Raw genomic sequence first — 24,141 nt, 5'->3', positions numbered from 1 at the left:
TATAATTTTCCCTTCGGGAAAACTCATCACTATGTTTTAACGAGCCTAGCGATAGTGAAACTCATTCTTGTCTGTATGGACAAGTTTGTCGCTATTCGGTTTTAACGAGTTTAACGACAAAGATAACTCGGTCCTTTTCAATTTTAGAGAGTCTGAAAAGGGACGTAAAGAAAACTCAAATAATCCTTTTTCGTCATATAATCCCTTGAGTCCGAAAAAGTATAAAATAATACAAAAGGGATGAATTTTCGGTAATTTTAACAAGACGAACAAAACAAACGCTCAATCTTTTTGTGTAATAATCCCTCAGGTCCAAAAAGATTAAAATATAAAGGAGGGATAGCACTTCCGGTCACTTTAACGAGCTGGAGAGGCCAATTGCTCGGAAATCTTTTGATATTTTACGATTCAGATGAAAAGAGCTTAAAGGAGACTCGTTTTTCTAGGAACGAGTGATAAATTCGGGTAGCAGCTAATTCTAGGTAAGGTTTGGAATTTTCCAATCACGACAGTGTCACAAGGATGGCTAACATGATCACTCTTCACAGTTGTTCCTCAAAAAGGGTAAACAATCAAATGGAGGTGAATGATCGGCCAATATAGAGTGGAGGTGATGATGAGAACACGACCAAGGTTTCAAAGGCTGATGATAATTCATTCACAATGGTTATTTACCGGAAATTGGTTCATTTTTTAATGAGCTTAAACTCTGGGGGAACGTTTGCTCATTGCTCATGTTTATTTTTTAACGAGCTTGAATTCCACGTTAAAACTGCTCGATATAATGGTCATTGATTACTTTGATTTTACCATTGACAACTTTGTTCCTTCAAAGGTTGTACTGCCTGCTCAATTGCTTCATCAAACTAGTTAGAAACGAACAATATATGTTTGAAAAATGAGTCAAAACACTAATATTTTACTTGAATTACGTGAAAAGTAATTTAAAAGTGGTTTCTACCTCTCATTTGAACTTTGGTTTGTTGGAGCTTTGGAGGCGCTTTCCCCCTTGATTTTCACTAGCTGATTCCGGGAGATTCTATGGACGATTCTTGGCGTCGTCTAGACCAGGTAGGAGCTAAACCTGAGCTCTTCAGTTTCATTCTTTCCTTTTTGAATTCTGAGCATGTTTTCTGGTTTTTCTGAGCCTCTAGGGTTTGAAAAACTCACCCTGGCTCCATCGCACCTCTTCTATATCGAAAGGTGCGATGCATGCTGGCTTGGCCATTGGCCAATCAACATGCATCCCACCCAGAACACTGCTGGGGGTGCGATGGGCGCAAGGAGGGAAATTTGTGCACAGTTTTTCATGGAAATTTTTGCCTGTTTTTCACCAAATCAGGATCCTGACTCTCCTCTTGTTTGTTTTCAGAGATTCATCGGAGCAAAATGCCTGTTACATGGCGAGAACATGAGCATGAAGAAGAGGACATGCTTGCTTTACATGATCCGGTTACGGTAAATGCACTGCGGAACTGTGGCCTGTTCAAGTTTTTCCGCATCTCTAGCATGAGGCAACAAATCAAATTGTTGCAATATTTTCTCAATGCATTGGATCCTACCACCTAGGTATTCCAGATTAAGGGCAAGTCCATCCCCTTGACTATCGTGGACATCTATTTTTTGACCGGCTTATCGAGGCGGGGTGCCCTTATCTCATTATCAGGTTCGGCCCATGGGGGTGAATCCGTGAGAGATTACATTCACAGGTATTGCAGAGAGGGATCTCAGCCAAGTAAGGATGGCAAGATCAATATCCAAGATGTCACTGACAGGTCCTTGAGGACCATTCTGTTCACTTTTGCTAGACTGGCTGGTAGTGCGACTCTTCATGTGGCCAATAGGTCTTATATGCAGTATGCCTTAGAATGCCTTGAGCCAAAGGTGTTCAACTGGTGTGATGCAGTACTCTCTGCGATGAAAGAACAACCGACCAAGGTGAAAAACGAAAGATTGAAGAACTTTGGATATGGTTCTATTTTGACCGCTTTTGCCTTGGAAAAGATCCCGCTGATGCAGCTGCAGTATGTTTCACTTGGTTTACCTCCACCGACTGAGCCACGGATGCAGAGATGGGTCAACCTTATGGCCAGACATGCTGGTCAGTCCCAGGTTTCCTTTTCTGACACCTTCTTCGAGTGGTTCAACCGTCAGGAGATGGTTTTTCCAAGTATCCATATGCTGGTATGGATTTCCGGGGTGATCCGGATTTGGTACTGCCGGCTGGCGAGCAGTGGGGTGTCATCGGTAAATTCTCTGACCATATCTCTATTTATCATTTCTTTTATAATGTTCTTGTGCTTTCTTCTATCAGGACTAATCAAAACTCATGTGCTCATGCAGATGTTGGACCAGTTCGGCCAGTAGTACGCCTGAGAGTGCCAACTGCCACTCTAGCAGGAGAGGCTGTGGGAAGGGCTATCCTTCGCGACCTTGATGTGGCCGAGACTCTTTCAGCATTGCAGGATCAGGTCGAAGGCCTCACTCTTGGTATTCCGGACGTGAGGACTGATGAGCTGCCTCTGAGGTTGCAGCGACATACTACCGGCGTGCCGAGTCGATGGACTAGGCTTTTACGCATGATTGCACAGGCGGTGACTTGTTATCACCAGCATCATTAGACTAGGGTGCCCCCTAGAATTTTGAGTTTTGGGTCATCTGACCAATTTTGTCTTGGTTACATAACATTATGTGTAAACCATAAATAGTTATATATATATTTTTGTTTTTCGGAGTTTTATTTTGGTTAAGTTACATGATCCTGATGCAAATATTGATGAAATGCTACTTTTTACAAATGTTTCAAATGTCTATCTAACACATAATTTTCCAATGAATCTATTAATGTGTTTAAGTTTATGGAAATATGCTGATATTGAATAAAATCAAATTGCCTTTCCAAAATCTTGACCCTTAGGAACATGCGATAGATAGCTGGATTTCAGATGGAGTAGATACCATTGAGTTGTAGGATGACAAGTTGCGAGTCTAGCCTGACGAGAAGTCGGCTTATGCCATGTGAGATGGCATCAGAGAGAAGTTCTATCAACGCGCTATATTCAATGATGTTATTTGTTGACTGACCAATACATACCCGTCTGAAACTTACTAACTCGCCGCTCGAATAAAAAATGGCCTAGGCCGCAGAAGATAGGTTTCGCGAACTACGACTCGCTCCGTCGGCATATCCAACAAATGATTCCAATACGTTCGACATCTGCAACAAATGTAAAAAGTGGATTACTTGACCAAAACAATTACCCTTAGCGAAAACAAAAATGTAACAAAAGCATAGGGGTTACTACACTGAATCATGCGTAATAACGCTAAAGGTACAACCCGTTACGGGGTTGCGCCAATGGAATCCCGTCATAATCCACTAACTTGTAGGCCCCTTTTGGTAATACACGTTTAACAATATAGGGGCCCATCCATAAAGACTTGAATTTACCTGCTCCCAATTTATCGGATTTCTGGTCGTAAAGTAAGACCAAGTCACCTTCTGAGAAGACACGGGGTTTGACATTTTTGTCAAACTGCGCCTTGACTCGTTTCTTATGGGCTTCGTTAGCGAAAGCAGCATCACGACGGGTTTCATCCAATTGGATTAGTTTCAAGAAACGAGCCTCCTCTTCTGAAGTTCCGGGGAGAAGGTCGATTGCGAGTTTGAGGGACGAGATCTCACACTGAACTGGTAAGACTGCTTCTAGGCCATACACCAGTTGAAAGGGTGTAAACCCAGTTGCATTCCTTACCGATGTTCGGTATGCCCACAAGGCTGAGTACAGGATCAGGTGCCAACTCCTTTTGTGGACTCCAATCATCCTTTGCAGCATCCGCTTTAGGACTTTGTTGATTGCTTCAACTTGTCCGTTGGCTTGCGGGTAATATGGAGTAGAGCTGTCGTGGGACAACCCCAATTTGGCAGCCAATTCAACCATCATGTGATTGTGAAAATGCGATCCATGATCTGTGACTATGGCCTGTGGAACGCCGAATCTGGCGACTACATGATTGAAAAAGAAAAGGGCAGCTGTTTCGCCGGTGTTGTTTAATGTAGGCATCGCCTCGGCCCATTTGGTAAAATAGTCTACCGCGACTATGATATACCCATGCCCCCTGATCGAGGTGGGGTTACATGTCATGAAATCTATGCCCCATTTGGTGAATGGCCCAACAACAACTATTGGTTGCAGGGGTGCGGGTGGTCTTCTGGTTTTGCTATCGAAAATTTGACATGCATGGCAACTTCTGACTGCGGTTATGCAATCTTTGAACATTGTTGGCCAGAAGTATCCTGCTTGTAAATTTTTTTGCGTTGTAGCATAACCATATTGATGCCCCCCACACGCACCTGAATGACAACCATTCAGGACTTTTTCGGCCTCCTCATGGGTGAGGTACCTCCTTAGAATTGTATCGACACCACGACGGTAAAGCGTATCACTTACGATCATGTAGTCTTTTGATTGGTATCGAATACATTTTTGTTCCGAGCGAGAGGCATTAGACCTATAATTTTGGGTTTGGAGATAGATGATTATATCTCCATACCACAGATTTGTTGAAGGTATCAGAAACAAAGATTCATCCGCGATGGTTTCTTCGGATGTTTCATCGTTGGACGACGATGGGAGATCGCATAGTAATTCCGCGAAAACCAGGGATTTCTTCGATTTGGATTTTACAAATTCCAGATCAAACTCTTGAAGAATTTCTATCCATTTTGAATATTTGCCCCCCAACAACTGTCGCGACAATATATAAGTCATGGGGTTGCAATCTGACAAAATGGTAGTTTTTCGAAAGAGGACATAGTGTCGAAATCTCTGTATCGCTTGAACAGCTGCCAGAGCCAGCTTTTCAACATATGAATATTTGCTTTCTGTATCATTTAAGTTTCTACTCAAATAATATATAGGATGTTCAATTCCATTGTCTTCTTGTACTAAAACTATTGCGATGGTTGTATCTGTTGCAGCGAGATACAGGTTAAAGTCTTTTTGATAATTAGGAGCATACATTAATGATGCTTTCATTAGGGATTCCTTTAAAGCATCAAAGGAAGCTTGCTCGACTTGATCCCAGACGAAGGGTACTTCTTTTTTCAATAGACGCGTATAACCTTTAGCAAGTTCGGCGTAATTTGGAATGAACCTTCTCAGAAAGTTTGCTTTCCCTTGGAGTTTCTGAATCTGAATCAAATTTGAAGGTGGAGGCAGATTTATGATTGCCTGAACCTTACATGGGTCGAGACGAATCCCGTCCTTTGAGACTACAAAGCCAAGTAAACGCCCAAAACTGACACAGAACACACATTTGTGCGGATTGAGTCGTATCTTGTAGTGTCGGCAACGTAGAAATATTGCTCTTAACTGCTGCAGATGATTGGTCCGCTTCCACGAATGAGCCGGAAGATCGTCGAGATATGGTTGAACAATGTTTTTGATGTCATGGAAGGCATAATTCATTGCCCTCTGAAATGTTGCCCCTGCATTCTTTAAACCAAAGGGTAACTTGAGATATGCAAATATGCCCCACGGATAAATAAATGCAGTCTTTGACTGGTCCTGTGGGCAGATATTTATTTGATGATACTCGGAGAATCCATCCATAAATGAAAAGATTTCACATCCGGAGCATTCATCAATTATTTGGTAAATAAAGGGTGTAGGGTAGTTGTCTTTTGGACAAGCTTGATTTACATCCCTATAATCGACGCACACTCTAATCGTTCCTTTCTTTTTCATTACAGGAACAATGTTCGATACCCAATTGGTTAGAGGAACCGGGTAAATAAAACCAGCATGGAGAAGTTTTTCAACTTCTGCCTTGATGGCAACGACTTTCTTGGGGTGCACCTGCCGTAGCCGTTGTCGTACTGGTTTGACATCTGGATACATCTTTATTTCGTGTTCAACTATACTCGAGTCAATGCCTGGCATTTCATCATATGACCAAGCAAAGACATCTCTGAATTCGCGAAAAAGAGCGTTATATATTTCCAGTTCTGAAGGAGAACAACATTTGCCAACATAAATATTCTCTACAACATCTGTTTTGGTCGAGATATTTATGGCGATAGTCTCTTCAATATTGGACAAGTTTCGCTCGGAATCCACCGTGTTTACAGTATTTGATAGGAAATCAAAAACTGAAGGATGATGAAGGTCGTCAGGAGTATCTTCTTGAAAATCCGGAAGATGGGAACGATGGTGGTAATTTTCCCATGGCGCCCCGTCAATTATCATTGACTGAATAATTCCTTCGTCGGTGTAATGCACTTGTGACCAAGGATCTGAAGGGGTGCCATATTCCTTAGACCTATCTATCCAAACGCTTGATGAGCGTTGATTAGGGTTTGCCTCCCATGCTAGGAACATTGATTGCTACAATATTTCTATTGGGCTTGGAGGCAATACCTTCAGATGATCCATGCTAATATTGGTTTCCGATATCTTTTGAATAGAAGATATCATATTGCAGGTTCCTACCGTCACCACTTCCGCCAGATCGATTGGAGGCGGGAGGGCAAAAGTCCCCATTAATATAGGGTCTTTTAGTAGGCCTACTCCAATATTTTGAAGCGAATGGGGGCTTCCATGGATCATCAGAATGCTTCCCGTAACTTGGGAACTATTGGGGAGAAATGTTTGTTGGTTGACTATTGTAATTCCTCCTTGAAAAGGAAATGCAATCTTCCTAAAGTAGGTCAACACAATGGCAGCCATAGCATATATCCAAGGCCTTCCCAGTAGGATATTATAATCGAGGTTTCCATCGATTACTTCAACATCTATTTTTACTATTTTTCCCCCCAGTTCAACTTGCAAGTTACTTAGAATCCCATATGGGGTATATGTTCGTCCATCAAATGCTTTTAATGTCGTCGAAGATCGCGACAATGTTGGAGATCCTAAAGTTTTCCAGCAACTCATCGACATAATACATGTAGATGCCCCCTCATCAATAATTGTTCGATGAACAGTTTTGTTGAGGGCTTTCACTTGAATGAGGAAAGCTAGTTGAGATGGTAACTGAGGATCATATCCTTTGTGATTAAAGGACACAAGATTAGAATCCTTTGGGTCAATCCCACCTATCGCTGATAATAAAGCCTGCTTTTGGGAGGGGCAATTTTGCAGTACCTCAAGTGTCAACATAGCGGATGGTGATTGGGCTAGATCTTCCACTATATTATAATGTTGTGCTGCTCTGGCACGCGGATTAAATGTCGACTTGTGTACTACTCCCTTTGGCGGTTTTATTGTCAGCTCTGGAATGATGGGCGGCGCAACTTCTGTCGAAGTTGTTGTCGAACTACTAGGTTGATCTTTATCCTTGTTGTTCGACAGCTGTGGATTGCCGTAATCTTTATTCCTTGTCGTTATCAAAGCATCATTTTGCTGTTTCGAAACCGACAACATCAGCACTTGGGACGGGGAAGCATTGTCACTAGCAACCAGATTTGTTCCTGGATTTGGAAACAGATCAGTCAATACCGCCGAGGTTTTCGAATTCTTGAAGAATTTTCTAAGCTCAGCTTTATATGGACACTCTCTTGTCCAATGATCCTCATCACATATAAGACATGGAAGATTTGGTTTCTTATCTCCAGAAGGGTTTGCAGAAGATTTTTCAGGTGATGATTCCTCCTGTTTCTTCTTCTTCCCTTTGTTTTTCTTCTTTCCTCCTGGTTGCTTGGTTTCTTTGCCTTTGTCAGTTGAGACAACATTTACTTCCGAGGCGAGAAGTTCTTCTTTTGCATTTTGACTAGAAATCTTACGGGCCTTTTTAGATGTAGCCTTTGTTGATTTCGTGTCTGTCGTACCAATCACGCCATCTCCGGCATGAGAGTCATTGTTCGATTTATGAGGAGGAGGAATGGAAAATCCGGCCTGGGAGCATCAGGGATTTTATCGTAGATCGTGCCAGACTGAGTATAAATCAAGTCTAAATATTGTGCATGAGCAATAACTTGCTCTTCAGTGATGACCCCCCCCTTTGCCACATCTTCTGTAATGGAAGGTAACAATGACTTAATAAACCATTCAGCTAAAATCTGATCAGGAACATACGTTTTTACCATTCTACGGCGACGTCGCCACTCATGAATATGATGAGATATGTGAGTGGTCATCGTTTGTTTGAAATTGGTAAGAAGTTCTGTTCCCGTTTCGTACCTTATGGGTAACTGAAAATGGGTTAAAAAGGTTGTGGCTAGGGTACTGAAGTTATCAAACGAAGCTCTAGGTAATTCGATATACCATTTTGCTGCCGGACTAGTTAACGTTCTCTGAAAAAGGCGAAGCCTAATCGAATCATCGTTTAGGGTGTTTGATGAACACCACAGATGAAATTTCATCACATGATTCGACGGATCTTCACCCAGATTCCCATTAAATTTAGGAATATCTGACGGAAGTTTATGCGGAATCGCTGGCCACCAAGGGGCGTAAGCAATTGGATCGTTCGTTAGCCGATTTAGATCCGGTAACTCTAAAGTCACCACGAAGGGTAACTGTTGATTCAGGTTTGGCGAAGCATACCCAGGATAAGATGGAATCGCCTGGGCAGTTGGTCTTTGCATACCAGCATAATGCATTTGATGCTGGTAACTTTGATAAGGTTGATGGGCATAACCATTGTAGAATGGTTGATTTTGACCGTTTTGAATATACGGCTACCCATTATTTGCAAATATTTGTTGCTCAGATCCTTGGTAAACTTGTTGGAATTGCGGTTGTTGATATTGCACCAGCCATGGTTGTGAAGCCATGTGCTGTTGTCCAATACTGGCTGTTTGACCAAGATGAGGTGTAATTGTACCCGTTTGGGCCTGTGTCATTCCACTAGTTGGCGATTGTGGTTGAGTCGCATCGACAAGAGGCTGTTGCATTACAACCTGAGAAACCTGAGGTTGGCATACAACAGGCAACGCTTGTACTTGTGACACCGTCACAATAGCTGACGTAGTTGGTATATTTGACATAGGTAAACATTGTTGCATTGAATATACAACTCTTGGTTGTTGAGGCAGTATTGGCACCCAACAGCTAGAGGTAATTCCAGTATAACCTGAATTTTGTTGTGAACTCTCGTATGGTTGTCCTCCTGGAGGAGACAATGAAAAGGTATATTGCCCCCCATACGGCGGTAATCCGGTACTCAAAGGAATGGTTTGTCCTTGAGGACCGGATTGCCCAAATTGACACCATGAAGGATCAATTTGCTGAGACTCAACATAAGAGTTCCCGAATATTATTTCGGATGAACAAACGGGAACGGACCATACTGTTGAAATAGCCCCTGAGTGGGCCCCATCTAGCAATTGAGAGCTAGTTGGGACAGATGGTATGCCGACGAACATTGTTGGAGTGACAACAGGAAGTTCTGTCGTTGCTGTGTCGGATGACACAGTCCTAGATGTCGATGGTTGTTCAGACATTTCTAGTCTATCCAAAAGATTTCCTAGCGATTCTACAGGAGCTTCCGATAACGGTAGACTAATTTCTGATGAAGAAGGATACAGGGTGATCCTGACTCCAAATTGTGTTGGATTACTAGATGGAGGATCCTCCACAATCTCTTCTATAGCAATCAGACCAGGTGGAAGAGGTAGACCGTCAGGTCCGTAAAATATTTCTGGTGCCAAAGAAGGTATAGAATCTGCAGCGACAGATGTTTGGGGAATAACACCTTCCGAATCAGCCGTAGATGGAGCTGGTTCAGTAATACAAGTGTTTACCTTCACACTAGGATCAGCTCTACTGTCCTTTGGTGGCTGCGGAACTTCTTCTGTAAAGGCAGGGATACCAGAAATGTTTGGAGTAACTGGAGTCTCCAATGGTGTTGGAACACTTGTTCTAACTTTACCAGGGGATTTGGAACCGGTTAAATGAGTTCACTTTGTCCGTAACAGTTTTGATTCTGGAGACAAAGATGGTTGACTCGTAAGCCTCCGCGAACGACGGGGTTTCAATTGACTTTCTTCCACGATTGCGGATTACTCGATCAACTAAAAATCAAGGGGAAATATGTTTCCGAATTAAATGAATTTTAGATGCTTTGACACAACTTGTTTTTTCAATTTTTAAGAGTCGAGAAAAAACAAAAGATGACTCTAGTCGCCTTCGATTTTTAATGAGCTTGAAGTGACAAGTGCTCAGATGGACCTTTTCCTTTAAGGAGTCTGAAAAGGAATGAAAGAGACTACTCTAGAAATCTAGACAGAGGGATTACCAAACCAATCGCAAAACTGCATAATACTTTTTACGGTACGACAGTCAATCTTCCTGAATGCTGTGTTTAGTGCATTGCGATCGATAGGGCGGCAGACATGACTTCCTATGGATAAAGGATAAAGCCTATTGTGGTCTCCCAATATATACTCGACGGTACGTGGGAGCACAAGTCCGTATTGGCACTTATCGTCTCAAAGTGGAGGAATCACCCAACCAGCAATGAAAACAACAGTTACCAGGCTTTACGACGCTGGAATACGTCTCTAGCCTAGACTTCTAAATGTTGTGCATTAGGTTCCAAAGTGTTTTTAGATTCATCAAATTTATTTTACAGTTGATCTTGCTTAAGAAATTTTCCTTTCAGGTTCACCACGTGATGTAGATATACAATTCCTAAAATGCAATCTAAGATGATAAACAATCGTTTAATCTTCTTTTTGCAATGAAAATCCTAGCTACTAAGGAAAGAGAGACGATATTAAATGCACATACATGTATTTGTTTTCAGCCTTCTTAATGTGTGAATGATAAAAAGAAATCTAAGCACAAATCCGAATTATTTTTCAAAGCGACATTACTAACAAGTTTCTTTTCAAGACAAAATGAAGACAATGACGACACTTTGCAATTTGGAATTGAAAACTTGCTTTCGACACTTGAAAAACTACTAATTCAAATCAAATACAAGAGTAACAGTGTAATCAACTATCAAGAACAATCAGATTCTCTTCTATGACTGAAAACGACACTTGCGACACTTCCAGATCAAGAAACGACAGTTCAATTACGCTACTTCTTTGTAAAAGAGAACTGAAAATGGCTCACAATACATAAAAACATTTACAGTTCTTTGCACAATGGAGGTGGAATAATGGAAAGGAAGGGGGTTTCCAACAGAGGTATACTGACTACAGACAACAAAACTCCTAAATAGAGCTGAAAAGAGTGAAAAAACCAAAGTCTGGAGGCAAAATTATCCCTTTCTGATCAACGCATTTGTTACACAGGGATTCCAGTATGCATCCCACCTACAGCACATGGGAAGTGCAATGCATACTGATATCCTTGAAGAGAGGGTGCGATGGTACAGTGCGAGACTTTTGATCCAGTTCTTGATCACAGTTTGCAGCACAGTTTAGGGATTTAGGCCGAGAAAGTGGTAATCAGTAAATAAATCACAGGGGTAGATCTAAAGAGGTTACTAGAGCCACCACAAGGGCAATTAGGGAGTTTGTAAATCAATTGTTCAGTTCATAAACAAAACCCGGAGATAGACTGAAGAAGCATTGATCTACTTTACACTTGCATAGAAAATGCAGTTCGAAGGCTAGCTGGCTTGACATCAGGCTCCATTTGTAAGTTTATAAAGCAAACAAATATAGAAAAACAAACAATCTATTCGCTCCCCAGTGGAGTCGCGATTTTGTTATCAGGAAATCTAGTGTCTATGCAGAGCTGCTAGTCCCACTAAGGTTGGTAGCTACCTTAGAAACAAACAAACTAAAACCACTTTCGTTTTCCTTTATGAAAAGTAGATAGGAGGGGAAAAAAGGAGACCAACCTCTGTCTTGCGCTTGGTTCCTTGCTTGATTTCTCTCCCTTCTGATAGGTCTCTGCCACTGGCTTCCTCGTTTACTCAGCTTCAAAGAGCACCTGTGGAATCAAAGCAACATAACACTTTACAAGAACATAGATCTAATATCATAAACAATATAGGACCAGATATATATTGACCACACAAATGCATATATCATCAATCATACAAGAATGTGGAGGAAAACTTGAATAACTTTATTAATAATCAAGAATAGCAAAGAGGATTACAACCAATTGTTCTGACCCAGCGTCATCCCCTCAACAAGAAAGCCCTTCTTCACCTCATGAAAAGCTTAGATCACCCAACACTATGATGTTACACCAAGAAACCAACAACACTTCCTTACAAGATACAAAATTCCCACCTCTGGATCTCTGGGATGAGGGATCCATATATAGATGTTTGCAAGGGGGGTGAGTCAGCTTTTGAGATTTGAGTAGTGTCCTCTCTCTGATAGTTCTTGATTCCACTTGGAGATTGATGATCTCTTACTCATCCCTGGGCGAATGTAGAGAGGCAATTGTGTCACAGGAGAAGTTTCTGGAAGATTCCATGATCTTCCACCTCGCAAATTGACCCTTCCATTTGTCCACTCTCGCCCATCGCACCCCATAGAAGGGCTTTTCAGTATGCATCGCACCTCCCGTGTGCATTTAGGTGGGATGTAGTGCACTTTGAGCATGGAGCAGGTGAGATGGTCCAGTTTTGACCAGTTCTGAGTATTTTTTCATGGAGAACTTCTGGGAGAGGCTGTAATCAGTTGAACAACACTTTTAGGGACTTAGGAGCCCTTGGTTTATGGACATTTATGATTGGGGTTGCAGTGCCCAAAAATGTCTATAACACATAGCAACGTCTTTTCTTCATCAAAATGGGATTTTGAAGGCATGATGCGGTAAAATAGGTAAAAATACACCATCTCCCTTTTGAAGTACTCAATTTGGCTTTAAAATGAGTTCGTGGCATATCTTTTTGTGCAACATTGGATGGCATGAAAAGTCATTTTCAGAATTTTCAAAAGCCCAAGATTTAAAAACTATTTACCATCAGAATGGTTATATTCCAACATCTACAACTCCTACTTCAGCATTTCAAGTTCTTCAAAAGGTAAACTTGAGGTAAAAACTTGCATAAGTTTTTTTTTTAGTTTATTAAAAGCTAGGAAAATGTGATAAATAACCACTTCAATTACCATTCTTACAAACTATCTTCTCCATCATTGACCTAGCCCTCAACCATGATTGACTTAACCCTCAACCATCTTTTCCATCATTGACCTAGATCTCGTGCCAAATATATGCTTTGGACAATCTTTGAGAAGTAGCTTGGCAAAATGTTTTTCCTTGATTGGTGCTTTTGAAAAAGTAAAAGAATAAACTTGATCCTTGAGTACTCGACCTCATGAAGATGATTTTATTCTTGAAACATACAAGATTATTGTGATTGAAATTAAGATGTCAGAAATACTACTTGGGAAGCTTGGTCTCTAATATTTTTGCAACTGTGAAATTAAAATCCTTCCATTTTAGCCCTTTTTTTTGTCTTGGTCTTTTCTTGGGAAAATTTATTTCGTGTCACCTCCATTCAGGTTGAAAAAAGGAACATTTACTTCATAGATCATATTGCTCATCATTAATAAGGACATATTCATAACTACTTTTCCAATGGAATTATTGAGAAAACTTTAAGGTGGAAATTACTATGTTTGTGTTCAAGACATATTTCAATATTGTTGCCTATGTTACAGAGAATATGGCTATGACATAATAGTAAAAACATAGTATAAGCATGCAATTGTCAAAGTACAACAACCCCTTGCTTCATTTGCATAAAAAGAAAAGATTTGGAAGGGTAAGATGACTATCATTTGTGTAGAACTTGTGTGGCCATAACAAAAAGGTAAAAGAGGTAATTAAACATGAAGAGCATGTGAATGAAGAACACATTGAAAAAGCCCTTGGAGAAGAACGTATTCAAGAAATAACTCTAGAAGCCCAAGTCTTGATAGGCCCATTGTTTTGAAGACTTAAGATATAACATGATGGATTTCTCAGTCATATTGTAAGTCATTTCACGAGATATTGCATCATTTGATAGAGTTATAAAATATTTTCATGTTTTTCATGAGGAGGTTAGCATGATGATTCTTACACTGACCTTTGAAGACAAAATATTGGAATGGTTTAAGGATCTTGGAAAACTTCATTAGTGGGATGCTTACTAAAAATTTGTTCCTTGATTCCAAGATGATATTTGATGACGCATTGTCTTGTTAATTGTTCAAAGAAGGATTGAAGCAGGTCTACTTCAATAGTTGATTCTAATCTCATTCTTTCAAATCAGACAACAATCAAGAGATTATTCCTCTTAGAATAAACAATTGTTCAAAGAAAGTCAGGTCATTTCGAAAGATACATTCTGGAGCAAATATGCTCATTATTTTTGTTGGTTCCCTTCATTTGCATGAGGACATGCAAAGATCTCAGTGTGGGGGAGATGTTGGGTCATTGATTTATCATCATTTTCACTTGTCTTTGTCATTCATTAATCCATTAATTCCAACCATCCATTGCACCATTTCACTCACTTGCCACCATTTTAACATAATTCTTCATGATAAGTCACAATATGTTTACGTGGTTAATTAACATCGTTTTCCTTTATTTATAGTAGAATGAGAAGAATTTTGCATGGTTTTAACTAATGACAATTTAGCTAGTTCAAGTTTCTGCAGTTTTGTCAATTTTCCGTAGCTACCTCCATGGTTGAGGTAGTAGCACCACTCTAGAAGGAAATATGGCACATGGAAATTGTTTCTAAAGGTTCCAATATGGATTTCTATTGGTCAAATACCACCCAATTCGCACATGTGGACCTCCAACATCAAATCAAGGGAAAAACACAATAGTTTTGACTAGTTAACTTCAAACACATTTTTTGAGCAAATGAAAGCGAATTTCGGAAAACGAAAAGATGGGTTTTATTCGGCACGGGCCCAATTAAGTTCTCCTTAGCAGTTTTCTCAAATTCGTTACCATTTGAAAGATTTTCAAAGATCTTTGGAGTCTTATTTTGCAAACTACGTGGATATACATTTTTTTTTAATTGTCATTTAATGCACAATCAATAAATAAGCCAGAACGAGCTGTTCTTTAACAAATTCGTGGAAAGAAGATAATTATGAACATATTTGGGCTCATATTTTTTCATGAAATCCTTCAAAAACAAATTTGATTTTATTCTCAAATTGATTTGTTGAGATCTCATGGCATAATTCATGCAATGAAATTATGAATTTCTAGTTGCTTCAGAGATCTATAAAACCACTGTAATCTATTTGATGACGGGGAAATTATTGTTTGAAAAACTTCGTTGTTGCATATACAAGACTCTTTTTTTGTTTCATTCCTTTGTTGTGTGTGGTATCAATGTGTATTTAGTCTTGTAGAGGAGATGTGCTATTGCCTACATCTTGTAGGAGGACCCCCTCGAGTTGTAAGGTTTTCATTAACTGTAGATAATATGTCAATTCTTGTTTTGTTGTAGCATTTCATTAGTTTGTTTAAATGCTTAGTTTTTATTTTCGAATGAATTCTTAGGATTGTTTTATTAAGATTGCTTAATAATTTTGTTGTAGAGTGAAGCGAGATTGATATAGATTTGTAGTATAGTTGTGTGAGTAGGATTTTAATTTAGAGTTAATATTTTTTTTTTGCAATTTGAATTTAGTTTCATTGTCAAGTGTGATTTATTTCAAACAAGAGTGAAGCAAGTGTGATTTTCTTTTGAGCAAGAGTGATATTTATTTGTGCAAAGTGTGATCTTTATTTTGAGCAAGTGTGATAATTTTATGGTGATTTTAGTTTGCAATTAATTATTTTAAGCAAGTGTGATCATTTTGATTTTTATAATAACATATTTATTTTCATAGTTAACATGTGCATCCCGACATCTCAATTTAATTTAGGAATTGCTTGAATAATAAGAACTTCTAGCACATACAGTGCACATACACTTCATCAGTATACTAGCCCTGATTGACAACTCATGTAAGTAATTTAACAATCAATTAAATTACCAAACACAAAAATTCTAAAATGCTTGACAATTGGAGGCTTACCAAACCATAGTTCACAAGGAGTTTTATCATTGTTTACTTGAACATGAGCTTTGTTAAGTATATTCACGACTATATATGTTTCTTTCCCCTAGAAGGTATGTGGAGTACCTGATTCATCAAGCATGGCTCGTGCCATTTGTTGGATTGTTCTATTCATTCTTTCTGTCACTCCATTTTGTTGAGGAGTCTTAGCTATAGAAAATTGACTTTTGATGCCACGTTGTTCACAGAAATTGAAAAACTCATCTGATATAAATTCTCCTCCTCTATCAGATCTAAGACATTTGATTTTCAAATCTAAGTATTTTTTGACCAAAGCCTTTAATACCTTAAATTTATCAAATGCTTCATATTTAAGTTTAAGTAAGCCAACACATTCTTGTAAAATCAACAATGAATAATATGAAATATTGTTCACCCAGAAGAGACTTCTTTCTTATAGGACCACACAAATCAATATGAATAAGTTCAAGTGGTTTACTTGAAATGCCTTCTTTAGCATTAAATTGAACTCTGGTTTGCTTACCAGATTGGCATGATTTGCAGATGTTATTCTCGGGTGGAGAGATGTTGGGTAAGTCACATACTACTCCCATTCTGCTTGATTTGTATAATTTAGAAAAGCTAAGGTGTCCCAATATTTTGTGCCAAAGCCAACTTTCTTCAGATTTTCTTAAGTAACAATGTTCTTGGCCGCCTTCCAAGACATAGACATTGCCTGGAGTTCTTGTTCCCTTTATTATGATCTTACATGTGTCCAGATTTCTTACCACATAGTTCTTTGATCTGAAAACAACTTCATGCCCTTGGTCACACATTTGACTAACACTCAACAAGTTATGTCTTAATCCATCAACAAATAAAACATTTCCAGCCTTGAACTTTTTCTTTAATAGCACAATTCCTTTCCCTTTGATAGCAACATGTGAATTATTTACAAAAGTTACATTCTTTTCTTTCTTTATTTCCTTAAAAGACATAAACTTATCTATGCCACCTGTCATATGCTTTGAACATCCGTTGTCAATGTACCATAGAATTTCTTGATCTCCTGGATATAAAGCTAGACCACAATTTTCAGAGTCTATGGTTTTTCTTTTTGCATACCTTAGGTATTGTTGTCTTCTATTTGTGCCAATAAGATGGTCATATTATGCTTCTGCATTCAGTTTCTTTATGACCAAAGTTATTACAAACAGAATGTTCAATTTCATCTTTAAGAGGTGAGAATACATTCTAAGAAGATTTCTTTGCCCCAATCTCATTATTTTGTAAGAATACATATGGTGTTGTGTGCATGTGGTACATGTGATGCTATGTACATATAGTGTTGTGTGCATGATTGTACAAGTGGTGTTGTGAGCATGTGGTACCGTGTACATGTGGTGCTATGTGCGAGTGGTGTTGTGTACATGTCGTGTCATGTACATGTGCGTGTGGTGATGTGTACATCTGGCATTGTGTACATGTTGTACAGGTGGTACGATGTACATGTGGCATTGTGTATGCGTTGTGCAGGTAGTGTTGTGTACATATGATGTTGTGCTCATGTTGTGTACATATGGTACTGGTGTACATGTGGTATTGTGCGCATGTCATACATGTTGTGTTGCGGGTATGTGGTACTATGTATATGCATTGTGTAGTCGTGGTATCGTGACATATGTATTCATTGTGTTGTACTTTGTGTATGTATTTGTGTTGTGTTGTACACCAGATGTAGGAGTATGTATTGTGTTGTGTTGTACATCGGGTGTAGGTGTATGTATTGTGTTGTGGTGTACACTGGATGTAGGAGTATGTATTGTGTTGTGTTGTACATTAGGTGTAGGTGTATGTGTGGTATGTCAAGTGTAGGTTTATGCATTGTATGGTGCCGTACATTGTGTGTGGATGTATGTGTTGTGATGCACACTATGTGTATGTGCACATGGTTGAGGAGAAGGCAATGGGTGTTTGTCAGGTGTGGAAACCGATGCGGTGTGCCTATGGAATAAGGACAAAGGTAGAAGCAAAGGATCCATATTGAAAATATGACAAGGAAAAAGATAAAGGTATTGCATTCAGATAATGGTGGAGAATATACAAACAAGGATTTCACATATTTTTGCACAAAGGAGGGCATCAAAAGAGAGTGGAAAACTCCATATAATCCAGAGCAGAATGGAGTGGCAGAACGGAAGAAACGAACTATTGTTGGGGCAGCCAAGGCCATGTTGTATGATCGGGATCTACCTAAGTGTCTATGGGAAAAATCTTGCAACACGGTAGTGTATATTCAGAATAGAACTCCTCATAAAGCATTGGGGAAGAGAATGCCCGAAGGAGTATTCACAGGGAAGAAGCTGGAAGTCAATCATCTTAGGATATTCGGAAGTGTGGGTTATTACCACATTCCAGACGTAAAAGCGCAACAAACTGGATCAAACCAGAGAAGGGGTATCTCGTAGGATACAATGAGACCTCAAAGGCATATAAAATATACATTCCAGGCAACATGAAGATTGTAGTAAGACAAGATGCAAAGTTCATGGAAGATAGAGCTTTTAGAAAATCTCGTGAAATGCCTACAGAAGATTAGTAAGAAGATGTTTTGTTAGTCCAAGAGCAGCAAGGGTGACAAGAAGGACAGGCATGAGAGCATACACCTGGGACAAGTACAACGACTAGTACCAATATTTCCTCAAAGGGAGGAAATGTGGATGCTTCTCAACAGACGAAACAACAAGGTCAAGAGGAATATTTGGTTGAGCCTCCCATCACCAGTGGTAAAACGAGAAGAAAAGTGTGGCAGACTCTGAGGCCCATGCAGAGGAGTTCATTGGAGCTCCTAAAGCCGAGAAGAGGCAGCACAAACAACAAGATAGATACCAAGCATTGGTAGCTCAAGTTGGAGAACCCTCTAGCTTTTAGGAAGTTGTTCAACACCAAGTACAGATGGATGCCATGGTGAAGGAGTACAACTCCATCATGACGAATGATGCCTAGGAAGTAGTACCTAGACCAAAAAATAAATCAGTTGTAGGTTCACGATGGATCTACAAGATCAAGTATGTTGCAGACGACAACATAGAGAAGTATGAGGCAAGGTTTGTGGCAAAGGGGTATGCTCAGAAATAAGGGATAGACTATGAAGAGACCTTTGCCCCAGTTGCTCGTTACACCTCTATCAGATATGTTATATCCCTAACAGCTCAAATGGGATGAGAGATTCACCAAATGGACGTCAATACAACATTCTTGAACGGGGTGATAGAAGAAGAGATGTATATAGAACAACCCGAAGGCTTTGAAACTCATGAGAATAAATCTCATGTTTACAGGTTAAAGAAAGCCTTGTACCGGCTTAAGCAGGCACCTAGAGTATGGTATGGTTGAATTGATAGTTACTTGCAACAGTTGGGATTTGTCAAGAGTGATGTTGATCCCAAACTCTACTATTTATTGGTAGAGAATGAGCCACTTATTTTGGTACTATATGTAGATGAACTATTTCTAACTTGATCATCTAGGCTCATCTAGGACTGCAAGAAGAGTCTTGAAGTCGAATTTGACATGAAGGACTTGGGATTGATGCATTATTTTCTGGGGTTGGAAGTTTGGCAGAAGAATGGGGAGATCTTCCTTGGTGAAGGAAGATATGCTACATATATTCTGAAGAGGTTCAGAATGTAGGATTTTTGACCCATAGCTACTCCCATGATCACCAACTGGAAGAAAATAGATGCATCAGAGGATAAAGAAGTAGATCCCACCTTGTACAGACAACTCATTGGGTTGCTTATGTATCTGGTCAACACTCTTAGTCAGTTCATGCTGGAACCAAAAAGGGTGCATTGGGCAGAAACTAAACACATACTTAGGTATGTACGAGGCACACTCGAATATGGGTTGAAGTACTCTAGAGGAGAGGATATCAGCTTGAATGGGTTCACTGATGCAAATTGGGTATGTAATTTAGTAGACCAAAAAAGTATCTTTGGGTACTGCTTCAGTGTTGGATCAGGGATGATATCCTGGTGCAACAGGAAGCACAAATTGGTAGCACTGAGTTCAGTAGAAGCAGAATATATGGCAGTCAACACAGCTACATGTGAAGCCATATGGCTCATAAAATTGCTTGTGAGCCTATTTAGGAAAAGGATGGAGGCAGCCAAGGTTTGTTGCGATAATCAGAGTTGCATCAAACTCTCTGAGAATCCAGTATTTCATGATCAGTTGAAACATATAGATATCCATTGTCACTTTATCAGAGGTTGTGTTCAACATGGGGTAGTACAACTACAATATGTTCCCACAGGAGAGCAGGCGGACGATATACTCACAAAGGCTCTCAAAAGAGCTAATTTTACTCAGTTCAGAGAGAAGTTGTTTATGATTGAAAATCCGTTTCAGTAGTAGGAGCAGAATGCAGTGTTGGGTGGCAGGACCAGTAGCAACACGAATGCCGAGGGAGCTATAGTACAGATGTAGCACTGACAATGGAAGTTTCAAAGGCAATAGTACATTAGCAACAGTAACGCAGTAGCTGATGGATAGCTCAGGCATCACCAACGCAAAGATGGTGCTTCAGAGTCATAGCAATATGCAAAGAGGCAGTGTATTGCTAAAGCACATTCCTCACTAGGAGGGAGTGTCGATTTGGGGTAGCATTGGATGTGCTCTAAGCCTCAGATTTTGCAGGGAGGCTTGGGCACATGTATTCCAAATAACCCAGAAAGTGTTACGGGAAATTCCACCTAGAAGTGATTTTATTAAAATAATTAATATTTTTAATTGGGGTTCCTAAGTCTAAACTTAGGAAAATTAAAATATTAATGGGCATTAATCTAATATGGGGTGAAACTTCTAGAAAATTACATGAATTAAGTCAAAACAATCTGAGCCTTTGATTATGTTTTAATCTAGGCCGTTGATTTCTCAATAGGAAGATATAAGAAGGGACTTAAGGGTCATTTGGAAAATACACAAGGCATATAATGAGTTGCCCAAGAGAAATTGGTTTTCTCAGTGGTCGAATTTCAGTAAGAGACAATTGATTTAGAGGAAGAGTTGCAGGTGGAGGGGAGAGAGAGAGGGTTCAACATCAGTAAGGGAGACAAGGATGAAGACACAGAGCAGAATAAAGAACAACGTTGGGCAGATTGACTCTGGGAGAAGCAACACTGGCCCGAGTGATGTAGGCATTGCGCAGGCCAGTCCATAGGCTAGAGAAATTGACGTTGGGCAAGCCAGGCAGACGCAGAGGGTCAAGGAATCTCTCTCTCAGGTCAGACACTTGTTCAGGAACGTCTGTAAATATTTCTCAGTTCTATACTATTGGGTGAAATTTTGTACATGTAGAATTTTGCTGAAGAATAATAAAATCCTGATCTGTTGCACCTGTTTTCCTGCATTGGGTTTTTTCGAGGAAAATTGTCTAAAAATAACTATGTCATTGTGTTTGCATATGTGTCGACATTTTACTTACATTTAATTTCCACAATATTTTAATTGTGGAGGCTGCAGTAGAATATGTTTCGATATTTGCTGTAAGAATACAATAGATAACTTATCTATGAAGTAATAAGTAGAAGGAGTCATATTAATCACTGCAATAGGATTTCCATTTTAGAAATTTTCACAACATAAACCTCATAATAACATCCATATTCCTAGTTAGAGGCCAAAGTTCCCTTATAGAGATAAATTTTTGTGGGTCAAGCCCTGATCCATGGCCATTGAACACTAGACGCATAATTTAGGGCATACATCTTATATTCAATGTGTTTATGAGAAATGGTTTGTTTCCTTGGAGGGTTGTGGTTGTTAGGTCCCCCATAGCCAATGGTCAAGGTTCCACCCTTCACATTCCATGCATGGAGCCCCTCTAATCATTTGAATGTCCCATCAAATCTTCATGGAATCACTCAATCACACCCATCTCATTCAAATGACACCTCTCCCCCTTTATGGCATCACCCTCCTTAACCTCGACTACTCTTATATTTATTTCTCATACTCCTCCTAGTGTCAAGGTGGGATTATACTATGCATGGGATCTCTAGGTAAATCCCTCTCATCATATCAATGAGTGGGTTTTAATGGTCATGGGGATGTTAATAATGGCTCAACATTTTATTAATCCTCTGCCTAATGTTTGGGCCTATTTGATGGTACCTATATTCTATTTAAAGGAAAAGAGCCTTCAAGGGATTATGTGTGGTGGTTTGAGGCCTCATCCATGGTCCTTGAGCCTTATAATTTTTATTTAAGGCCTTAGCCATGGTCCTTATGCCTTGATTTGAGGTTCTAGTTCCTCCCTTAGCTGTGGTCAATGCCCTAAGACCCATTTATGTTACAAAAATATCACGGTAGCATTCATATTCCTAGTCAAAGACCAAAGATCCCCTATAAAGGTCAAGTTTTTTGGTTCAAGACATGATCAACGGACATTGAAAAATGGAAGCATCATTTAGGGCATACATATTATATTCAAGGTGTTTATGAGAAATGCTTTGCTGGCTTGGGGGTTCTGGTTGTTAGGTCCCCCATAGTTAATGGTCAAGGATCCACCCTCCACATTCTATGAAAGCCCCCCCCCTAATTATTTAAATGTACCATCTAATCTTCATGGAATCACTCAATCACACCCATCTCAGTCAAATGACACCTCTCCCCCTTTATGGCATAACCTCCTTAATCTCAACTCCTCTTATATTTATTTCTCATGCTCCTCCTTGTGTCGAGGTCGGATTATACATGTGTCATGGGATCTCTACGTTTGTCCTCATAGGTCGGTGAGTTGGTTTCAATGGTGATGGGAATACTAGTAATGGCTTGTCGTGTTATTAGCCATCAACCTAGCATTTGGTCCTATTCGATGGTGCCCATATTGCATTTAGAGGCAAAGAGCCCTAAAGGGATTATGGGTAGTTTTTGGAGTCCTTATCTATTATCCTTGAGCCTTTTATTTTAATCTAAGACGTTATCCATGGTCCTCGAGCCTTAGAATTTTCATTTAAGGTCTTAATAATGGTCCTTTAGCCTTGGTTTGAGGCTCTAGTTCCTCCCTTGGCCATGGTTAGGGCCTTAAGAACCACTTATGTTACATAAACCTCATAATAGCATCCATATTCCTAGTTAGAGGCCAAAGATCTCCTATAGAGATTAAGTTTTGTGGTTCAAGGCCCCATCCATGGCCATTGAACCCTAAAAGAATCATTTAGGGCATACATATTATATTCAAGGTGTTTATGAGAAACTATTTGTTGCCTTGGAGAGTCGTGATTGTTAGAGTTCAAGGTAATGATAATATGTACAATATATTAACTTGTATGCATTCTCAAACATATATAGGTTTGGTGCTAGACTCGAAATCCGTGAGCCTAAAGATTAAAGATTAAAGGCTTATTAAGTCACGACTACTATTTAGGATAACCTTAAAGGACTACAACGGACACAACATACGATGAGGCTGGTCATAGAAGGACCAGCCATGAAAAAATTGATCGAGGAAGTCAAGCAGGCGGCAACTCAGAGCACTACCGAAGTCGCAGTGATGCAGGTGGAGATGAGGGATCTTCACAGTAAGATCGTAGTGCCAGCCAAGTGAATCGAGGGTGAGTCACGATCTTTGTGTTGGGGGCCTGTTGGGATGGGGTCCCCTGGGTTAGTTTTGGGGTTAAGATAACCCAAGCTTTGATACATTTTTTGTAATTAATGTAAAGTCTCCGTGATTTGTGGATGTGGAGCGCGTAGATGAGTAGGAGTTAAAGGGGTTTAGCCCCTTGTTTTATGTAAAGTTTGAGTCGGTTTTGAGATCCACCCATGGTCCGCGGAGCATGGAATTGTATGAAAAAGGCTATAAATAGGTGTGTCTTAAGGAGTCTAAGGCAGGCTAGATATGGTTTTGATGATGGATGAGAAGTGATAGCGAAGAGAAGTGGGTCAAGTAAGAGAAGAAAGGCTCTACAGCTGAGCGCACAAAGGCCTAGGTAGAGTCCACAACTAAATGCGCGGACCCCTGAAGTTGAGTGTGCAGGGTAGTTTGGAGTCTGTAATCCTGAATTGAAGATCAATAAAGACATTTTCCGAAGAAATCTTACGTATTTCTGTTTACTTCTTTTTATGATATATGCTATTTATGAATGATGTGTTTTATGGAATATTGATTAAATGTTGCGCGATTCTCTTGAATA

The sequence above is a fragment of the Pinus tabuliformis genome, chromosome 9 (genome assembly GCF_031772625.1).
Source record: "Pinus tabuliformis cultivar Carrire ecotype Pingquan chromosome 9, CPIR1, whole genome shotgun sequence".
Lineage (NCBI taxonomy): Eukaryota > Viridiplantae > Streptophyta > Pinopsida > Pinales > Pinaceae > Pinus > Pinus tabuliformis.
Note: the sequence above shows the minus strand (reverse complement) of the source record.